Here is a 9222-nt window from a genome sequence, read left to right on the forward strand (position 1 = left end):
TCGCTTCGTTCCTGCTTGCCTGCTACAGTACCTGCTTGGTTCCTGCTTTCCTGCTACAGTACCTGCTTGGTGACAGTACCCGAGTCTTGCTACAGTTCCTGCCTGGTTCCAGTACCCGAGTCTTGCTACAGTTCCTGCCTGGTCCCAGTACCCGAGTCTTGCCACAGTTACTGCCTGGTTCCAGTACCCGAGTCTTGCTACAGTTCCTGCCTGGTTCTAGTACCCGAGTCTTGCCACAGTTCCTGCTTGGTTCCAGTACCTGAGTCTTGCTACAGTTCCTGCCTGGTTCCAGTACCCGAGTCTTGCCACTGTTCCTGCCTGGTTCCAGTACCCGAGTCTTGCCACAGTTCCTGCCTGGTTCCAGTACCCGAGTCTTGCCACAGTTCCTGCCTGGCTCCAGTATCCGAGTCTTGCTACAGTTCCTGTCTACTGTTCTAGTCTGGTTCCAGTTCTCAGTCCTGCTCATCAGCCTGCCCGCTCCAGTCTCAAGATCATCAACTTGCCTAAGTCCCAGCGGCTGGGCTCCTACGGGCTCCCCCCGGGGGGGGGGGGGGGGGACTTCGGCTTCCAAGGGTGAAGCCTCACCTAAGTCCCAGCGGCTGGGCTTCTACGTCCCGGGGGAGCACCAGCTTCCAGGGTGAAGAGCACCTCTACATCCTGCCTGAACATCTGCCTCCCGGCCTGTGGTGCACCAGAGACATTGAATACCTTTCCCAGTCTCTTGCAAGTCGGCCCAAGGGTCCACTAAATTGAGACTCCATAACAGGATACGCAGGGTGTGGCATCCAATGAGCCATGTCGATGTCTTAACTGATAATCTGCCAGAGAGCAGATATCGGAGTAGCAGGTTACAAGTTCCCAAGGTGCACACCTGCAAAAGTGAGTATTCAAGACCCTTCTCAGTGATCCGCAAATGGTTGGCGACAGTCTTTTCGGCAATGTCCAGCTAAAAGAGTATTGAGGGAGGTTGAATACAGTATAGCAACTTTCATGCAGATAAGAAGGTTCACACAAACCAGGATGGTTCTCTGAATATATCCACCTCCCATTTGCTGCGTACTCATTTATGAGTTCAGGTTCTAGGCTAATAATCAGTGCTTCTTTCATAGGATTTGTTAGAGGCTGTATCATTGGGTTTGCACATGCCATCTCCAGTTCGTAGCTCTTTGTTCTAATTTCTCCTAAAATAGAAGAATAGGATGCTAATTATTACTATGATTCCCAGGATTAATGGGAATAGATTGATCCCAAAATGGGTTTTTACTATATCACCCACTAATCCAGAGAAGGCTCGACCCAGGGCATTAGAAAATACCTCCGGTTTCAGCAGTTCTTCTTGGATCAGTTCCCATTCACTCGCTGTTAATTCTATTATCCTCAGATGCTGCAAGAACTCATCCTCAGACATTAGCTAGAGTGAAGACAAATTTTGCAATAATATATTCACATTTAAAACATGAATCAATAGCATTTTTAACTCAGTGAATTGTACTGGCTTAAATTCCATATATTGTACAGTTTTGGTGAGCTGGAATCTAAGCATGGGATAATATTCCCATGGTCTACACCTAATAACAGATTGGGCAGTAACTAGGTACAATATTCCCGGTTGAAACCCGCACTGTGCTTTATCTGACCGAAGGATATAGGATCCATTGGGAAGTTTCAAGAAAACCTCTACTAGTAGACCGGGATTCGGTTCCAGAGGGCAAATAGCCTCTCCTTCCATTAAGAGGCAGGTATTATAAACTTGCACCAGGGAATTGCACACGGTTACAGGAACCTTGTGGCAACCTGTGCTATAATCCAGTGATAACCAGCATTATTAATGCACAAATGTGTTGGTTCACAGATTTTAATTGTCTTTATCCATTTGTTGCTACCATTACTACTTTCAATATATTGTCCCCAATTTTGAATTTCCCAACATCTCTTCCATACCTGTGTGGTGATACGGAGAAAAATGCATCTAACCCCTTATATTAACTTAGACCCTAAAGTTGCCCAAGGCTCTTTTCTCATTTCATGTTTGGTGACCTGAAAAATGTCTTGTGAGGCCTCCATATGGGCATACTGAATTCATTCTGCTGTGAAGTTTATTTTCTCTAACATTTTTCCCAGTTGAAGGTCCCCCCATTTTGGTTTTGAGGAAGTGAGACCATCTAAAAAAATGAGTTAACTGTTCTATTCTTGCTAAGGCCTGTATTTTCTCATCTGTCGTGGTTATGGCTTCAATTCCTAATTGTAAGGTTTGAGCCTGCTTTCAGCTGGTATTCATTAGACTGTATACCTTTGATAGCAGCTTTAATTCTGTTATTAAGATTAATAAAGGTGATCTGAATTTCATGTTTCATAACATTTCTTCTCTTTCTTCTAGCTGTTCTTATTACTCAGCCGGGTAGGGAAAATGAATCATTCAGCCACTTAGTCTCTATGATAAGATCTAAAATGGTTGTATCTTCTGTTTCATTTTTCCCTTCTGCTAAGCCTCGAATGCAGGCAGCTGTTAAAGATCTACCTTGCACTAGTCTATCTGAAAAAAAATGTGCTTCCTGTGTAAAGAAAGGACCCCATACTCCTATTATGAAATCTTTTATTACAAAGATTAACTTGATAACCCCAATTAGTGCAACAAGAGCATTGTGTCTGGGTGGACGAGGACTGAGCACAAAAGAACCTATTGTTTCCACAAACATTATTCCACAAAGTAATATTACGATACGGGATTTCTTTCCAGTGAGTGAAATTAACAGGCAATTCATCACAAAATACATGATAATGTGTACTATTTAAAAACAAAATTTCATACGGTTGCCTACAAACATAAGACAGAGAGTCTTTAATCCTTGGGAGGGGGAATCCCGAATCCTCACACCCCCCCCCATGTGGAATAATTGTCATAAGAGAGTGTTACCTCAGGAAAGATGTCCATCCAGGAGAAAACGAGACCTTTAAGCAAACCTGAAAGTCCTTGCATAGGACCAGGTGAGGAGCCCTCCAGAAGTACTTCTGATAGGAGGTTTTGGCAGGCACAGGAATCATTATTGAGGCAGGGTTGAAGGGCACATTTTTTCTGGAACTGTTCTGGAGCATCAATATATAGTTGGGAACAGTGCTGTAGTTTCCATGAAAGTGATCTAAGGATCTTAGTAAGATTGGCACCTTCTTTTCGGAAACCCAGGAACAAGGTTTGGTACTTAGACGAGCAGAACTCTGCGTGGAAGCCATAAAGAGGAGATTCCAATGTGATTGACGTAAGCTGTAGGGAGGATCGCTCCAGTTGCTGGAACAGAGCAATAAGCCTGGACTCAAGTCCCTCAGGTTGAGATTCCGGAGAGATGCCTTGCCAGACTTGGTGAGTGTAGTACCTAAAAGGAACATCAATAAAAAAGAACAGGGTCCTGCACCAACCAGCCATGGTTTGCAGCCAATATTATACCAGATGGCAAGGGCACAGCGAGGAGTGACGGTGGTTTAGAAAGTGAACATTTATTTATATGTGAGTGAGAGTAATGAAGTTCCCAAGAAGTTTCAGGAAAAGTGGTGGAATGTACTTGGGTATGAGATAAAATGTAGTAGAGAGAGATGGGAAATGCAATTACCAAGAACACCCAACATGCAATAATATACTTATAGTAATGTTTATAGAAAAGAAATCCCGCATGCAAAAATGTACTGATCGGGGAATAAATTATACAACATGCACTTAAAAACTGTTGCTGGATGCGGGTTAGAAACGGAGGGCATTCAGACGTAGAACTAGTTACTTCGAGAATGACCTGTTCTTCTTGTTCTGGGGTTGGCACAATCATGTCATTTCTCAGAAAAACATCAATGTCTTGAGTGGTGGGGGCGCTTGGCAGTGTCGGTCTATCCTGTCTCATCTGCGTCAGTGGAAACTGTGGATGCTGTAGAGGCTGGGGGTCGAATGGAGGCGCTTGCACCGGAAAACCCCAGTGTCTCGGATACCAGCTTTACATTTCTAATAGACACAACTTTTCTGATCTCTGGATCCTCAGAGTCAGAAAGTAACAGTCCCAAGGTACTTAGAAGTTCTCTAACAATAAAGGGTTTAGACCAGTATGGGTCTAATGAGCCATGAACATGCGTTTTGCTTAATACTATGGAACCAATTGGAAATGGATTTGGATTCCAAGGGACTTCATCGTCAGAGATAACCATAACCTTCGAAGCCCCCATGTTTTCTAGCACAAAGAACCCAAAGAGAGACATAGCGGGCGCTTCATGCTTGGCAGTTATGGTACTATTTAGCCGGATTTGTATCTCTGGGAGATTATGGTACCAATCTTTGGGACTAGATTTTAAGGCAAAAATTTGCAAGCTACGCTTAACCTCACCATTCACCCATTCTACCATACCATTAGACTCTGAACGGTGGGGGTAAGAGAACTGATGGGCAATGGAGTGATCGGCACAGAAGGTTTCAATCTCTAGATTTCTGAAGGCTGGACGGCCATCTGTGCAGAGAAACTGAAAAGGCAAAATACCAAAAACAATGGCAAGACGATTAACAGTCACTGCTGCTGTAAGGTGTTTCTGTGAAAATAGGAAAACAAAGCCCGAAAAGGAGTCTAGCACCACTAACATATGTCGGTAGTCACGGAAAGAGGTAAGTGGTCCAGGAGAAGAGACAACATCACTCCAATCCTAAAAAACCTCCATTGGTTGCCAATCCACTTCAGAATCATCTACAAGTCCATTTCCATCATATACAAAACCATCCATCAACTGGCCCCAATTGACCTACATAACCCTCTCCGATTTCATAACTCTTCAAGACCGACAAGAGACGCATACAGAGGATCACTACAGGTACCTCCTACTAAAACCACCAGACACATTACCTTAAGAGATCGGGCCTTCTCTACAGCCGGTCCACCTTTATGGAACTCCATCCCCCCCCGATCTTAGACTGGAACCCTGCCTCTCAGTCTTCAAGAAAAGACTCAAGACTTGGCTGTTCAAACAAGCATTTCCGGACTCCAAATAATTTAACCTCTCACCATCAATACATAAAACTCAGCCATTGCAATGTTAACTATTTATAATTATTGTTAGCCAACGTTAACCTTTCCTTTCCTTTTGTTTCTCTCCTTGCCCAGTTCATCCACCCTTGTTATATGTAACTGCCTTTTTCCGCACCATAGTTCCAGTCTGAAGTTTATTATGCACCCCTGTTTTACTGTGAACCAGCATGATGTGACTGTTGTCATGAATGCCGGTATATAAAAACCTAAATAAATAAATAAAATAAATATGATCTATATAAACTACCTGTCCTAGTCTTCTCCCCCGAGGAAGTGTTCCTTCTACATAAGGAGGTCCTGTCCTTTTAGGGTTTTGTACACTGACATTCTATACAGTTGCGGACGAGATTCTTAGCCTGATTTCTGGTTAAAACCCCATCTGAATGATGACACAGAGTTGCTGCATTTAAATGTAAGGAACCATGTCAGGCGAGCCATGCCCGTACTGTGGTTTATTGCTGAGAGGCCGCTCTTTTGGCAGCCTCATCTACCATATTATTAAAACAAGCTTACCACTCTTCAGCCCAGTGAGCTGGTACATGTAAGACCATATCCGGGACCGTAAATGTTTTGGAAGAAGAAAATATCAATCTCCAGTGTACTCGGTGTGTTATTGGCTTGCCAGTAACATCTAAAAAGTCATTATTTTCCCAGACTTTCATGTGTGTGTTGTATCCAGAGATAACATATGTGGAATCTGAACAAATCAGTATGGATCTTCCGGTGTCCAAATTGGTCATGTGTTCAATATGTGTTAATGCCTTTTGAAATGCGATAAGTTCAGCTTGTTGGGCTGACATGTCTCCTAACGGCCAAGTGTGTGTATATCTGACACTTTCCACTGTCCTTGTTATCGCTGGGGTTAGTGGATCCTTGGGCCGGCCGTGCGGATGAAGATTGGATGAGAAGAGAACTCCGCTGAGATGATACGGCCGGGAGGCGGCACAGAGCTGGGAGACCAAGCAGGAGCTTCGCCACTGGAAGCCCGCGATCCCCCCGGAAGGAGCCTGTGAGGACCCGGGCCACTGGGACTTAGGAGCGGTCTCACGGAGCAGAAGTCCAGCTGAGTGGAGAAAAGTCCGAGGATCAGAACTGGCAGCAGGAAGTCAGTCCGAGGGCTGGAAAGCAGAAACTGAAGCGAAGACTGGAACTGGCAAGGAAGCAGGATCAGGAGCTGAGGCTGGAACAGGTGAAAAAGTAGGATCTGAAGCGAAGGCTGGAACAAGTGAAGAAACTGAATCAGGAGCACAGGACCATGGACAGCAACAGTCATTCCTTAGAAAGAACACTGTTGCAAGGCAATGACTTGAGTCAGATGCCGGGTTTAATATCCTGCCGGCGTCTGACATCATCTCAGGGACCGGCCTCTGTTTCATGCCCCTGCTCCTCCAACTGCCTTCCCCTTGCGTTCGCGCATGCCTAAGGGGGGCGGAGCTTAGAAGCAGAGCTCTGCAGCGTCTCCCTCGTGGAGATGCTGCCACGGAGAGGACCGAGAAGGCCTGAAAAATGCCGGACATGATCGCGGGACCCCAGGGCAGAGGAAGGTAAGGACCCATTCGCAAGTCCAGCGACCGGGTCCGCAACAGTAACCCCCCCCCCTTACACCCCCTCCTCGGAGGCCCCGGCTTACCAGGATAGTCTGTGTGGAATTGCTGCAGAAGGGCCTTGTCCAAGATGTTACTAGCTGGTTCCCAGGTATTTTCCTCAGGACCACATCCCTCCCAGGACAGCAAATACTCCCACCGTCGATGGTGGAAGCGGACATCTAGTACTTCTGCACCTGGTATGTTGTCTCAGCTGTAACGGGAGTCTCTGTAGGATCTAGTGGTTTGTGATGAAACTTGGAAAGAATCACAGGTTTGAGTAATGAGACATAGAATACATTATGAATTTGCAATGTAGTAGGAAGACGTAGGCAATAAGATACCATCCCCACTCTCCCTGCCACTCTGAAGGGATCACAGAATTTAGGAACCAGACGTCAAGACAGTAACCGAAGGTGGATATTTTTGGTGCTTAACCAGACCTTATCACCTGGTAGGAACACCGGGGCTAATCGGCTATGTCGATCAGTACATTTCTTTGCCATGGCTGCAGCACTCAGTAGTTTCTTCTGAATTGAGTTCCAAAGAGCATGGAGCTGATTGCAGTTAACTGGGCTGCTGGAGACGGAACAGTTACTGGAAGAGGTAATGGTGGCTTGAGTTGCATTCCATAAACTAATTGAAAGGGAGACTTCCCGGTGGCAGAATGAGTGTGATTATTATATGAAAATTCAGCCCAAGGTAATAATGTTACCCAATTATCTTGTCTTTCAGTTGCAAAAGTTCGGAGAAAGGTCTTTAAAGAGTGATTCATTCATTCAGTTTGTCCATTACTTTGAGGATGGAATGCCGTGGTAAGATTTAACTGGATCCCAAATTTTTTGCATAGCGCCCTCCAGTATCTGGCTGTAAACTGCGGACCTCTGTCTGAGACAATATTCAGAGGCAGACCATGAATCCGGAAGATTCATGGTCTGCCTCTGTGTGAAGAGTCGGGCTAACTCTGGCGCTGAAGGGAGTTTGGAAAGTGGAACGATGTGAGCCATTTTGGAAAAGCGGTCCACTGTGACCCAAATGACCGTCTTTCCTTCGGAAGATGGTAAATCAACCACAAAATCTGTGGCTAAGTGTGTCCAAGGTTCCACGGGTATAGGCAAAGGTTGAAGAAGTCCCCATGGTTGACCTGGTAAAGGCTTCTGTTTCGCACAGGTAGGGCAGGAGCTGACATAAGTACGAATGTCCTGTCCCATACGAGGTCACCAATAATAGCGGGACAGAAGCTCCAATGTTCTTTCTCGACCAGTAAGTCCACCGGTGAGCGAATCATGAGCCCATGAAAGTACTTTCCTTTGTAAGTGACGTGGAACCACCGTCTTGCCCATGGGACTTATGTCTGTGCTTGCCACGTCAACTCTCACTGGATCCAGGATGTACTTTGGTGTCTCCTCCATCTCCTCTTGTTCAGTATTATGGGACAGTTCGTCCATCTGTATAGTCTTTGCTGCCGGTCTATAGCGAAGGGAGAAGTCAAAGCGACTGAAGAAAAGGGACCAGCGAGCCTGTCTGGGATTTAGTCGTTGAGCTCGACATAAGAACTCTAAGTTCTTGTGATCTGTGTAGACAGTAACAGGATGTAGCGCTCCCTCTAGCCATTGTCTCCACTCTTCGAAGGCCAATTTGATAGCTAGAAGTTCCTCGTCTCCAATACTATAGTTTTGTTCCGCTGCAGAGAATTTCTTGGAGAAGTATGAGCATGGAAGAAACTTCCCTTTACTGGAGGTTTGACTGAGAACGGCACCCACTGCAATGTTAGATGCATCTACCTCCACAATAAAGGGGCGCTGAGGATCCGGATGGTGTAAACAAGTATCCAGCAGGAATGTCTTCTTCAAATCCTCGAATGCTTGACAGGCGGCCATGGGCCACACTCTGGCATCAGCCCCCTTCTTGGTAAGGGCTGTGATTGGTGCAACTTTGAGAGAATAATGAGGGATAGTCTATAGAAATTTGCAAATCCAAGGAAGTGCTGTAAAGCTTTTATTCCCATCGGACGGAGCCATTCCTTAATGGCAGAGACCTTGTCTGGATCCATATAGAACCCTGTAGAGGAAACGATGTAGCCCAAAAAGGGGAGTGATTCCCGTTCAAACAGGCATTTTTCTAATTTCGTATAAAGGTGATTGTCTTTAAGGATCTGTAGCACCTGTCTTACATGTTGTCAATGCGTATCTAAATCTTGGGAGTATATCAAAACATCATCCAGATATACAATAACCGATGAATGCAGCATCTCACGAAGTACCTCGTTCATCAGGTTTAGAAAAACTGCCGGAGGGTTGCATAAGCCAAAAGGCATGACCAGGTACTCAAAGTGTCCGTCTCTAGTATTGAAGGCAGTTTTCCATTCGTCCCCAGGGCGAATTTGAACAAGGTTGTAAGCACCGCAAAGGTCGAGCTTAGTAAATACTTTAGCTCTCTGTAACCTGTCCAGAAGTTCGGGAATCAGGGGTAAAGGATAACGATCCCGTTGAGTGATGGCATTTAAGTCCTTGTAGTCAATACATGGCTTCAAGGATCCATCCTTTTTCCCAAAGAAGAAAAACCTCACACCAGCAGGTGACTTGGATGAA

Source organism: Rhinatrema bivittatum, chromosome 2 (assembly GCF_901001135.1).
Source record: "Rhinatrema bivittatum chromosome 2, aRhiBiv1.1, whole genome shotgun sequence".
Taxonomy (NCBI): domain Eukaryota; kingdom Metazoa; phylum Chordata; class Amphibia; order Gymnophiona; family Rhinatrematidae; genus Rhinatrema; species Rhinatrema bivittatum.